This window comes from Penaeus monodon, chromosome 25 (genome assembly GCF_015228065.2).
Source record: "Penaeus monodon isolate SGIC_2016 chromosome 25, NSTDA_Pmon_1, whole genome shotgun sequence".
Taxonomy (NCBI): domain Eukaryota; kingdom Metazoa; phylum Arthropoda; class Malacostraca; order Decapoda; family Penaeidae; genus Penaeus; species Penaeus monodon.
Window position 1 is genome coordinate 10,718,413 of NC_051410.1, and position 685 is coordinate 10,719,097.

The window sequence follows — 685 nt, forward strand, 5'->3', positions numbered from 1 at the left end:
CATCATCTTGCACATTACTTATACATGTAAATACATAAAACGGAGTTAGAATTGGCCAGCAAAAATAAAATCGAGATGGCTTGGAAATATCACGTGAAAGAAACCATGAAACCATGAGGTGATCATTCTTCCCACTAAGATCGGTTGTGGGCCAGGCGGGTGCTGGCGAAAACTCGTTCCTTGGTAAAGTTTTTTGGTACCCTGACTTGCACCAGAGGCCGAGTGAGAGAGAGAGAAAAAAAAATACATACTTGCACGGCAACATGTAGGTATATTTAGATTGGTGGTTCCCAGCTGATGAGTCGTGACCTTCGCGAAATCTATGGGGAAAATTTTGGCCATTTTGCAAGGCGTTAGACAATAATCTTATTATACTATATAGTCATGGCTATAAGGAATATTCTTTTACAGTAAGAAAAAAAAAGTTTGTACGTATTACTAAACATTTCATTTCTTCTTAGTATAAAATTATGGCGGGAGGACATGGATGTGTTCCAGGCTGGAGAAATAGGTCGCGAGTGTATAACGATTGGGAACCACTGATTTAGACAGACAGATGGATAGAAAGAGAGGCGGGAAGGAGGCGGTGAGACTCATCCCCCCTCCCCCTGTTGTTACTGTTTTATTGTCTTTGTTTTTCAACAGACTTCGCCCTCTTTGCACGTTCTTCCTTTAGAAAAAAAGG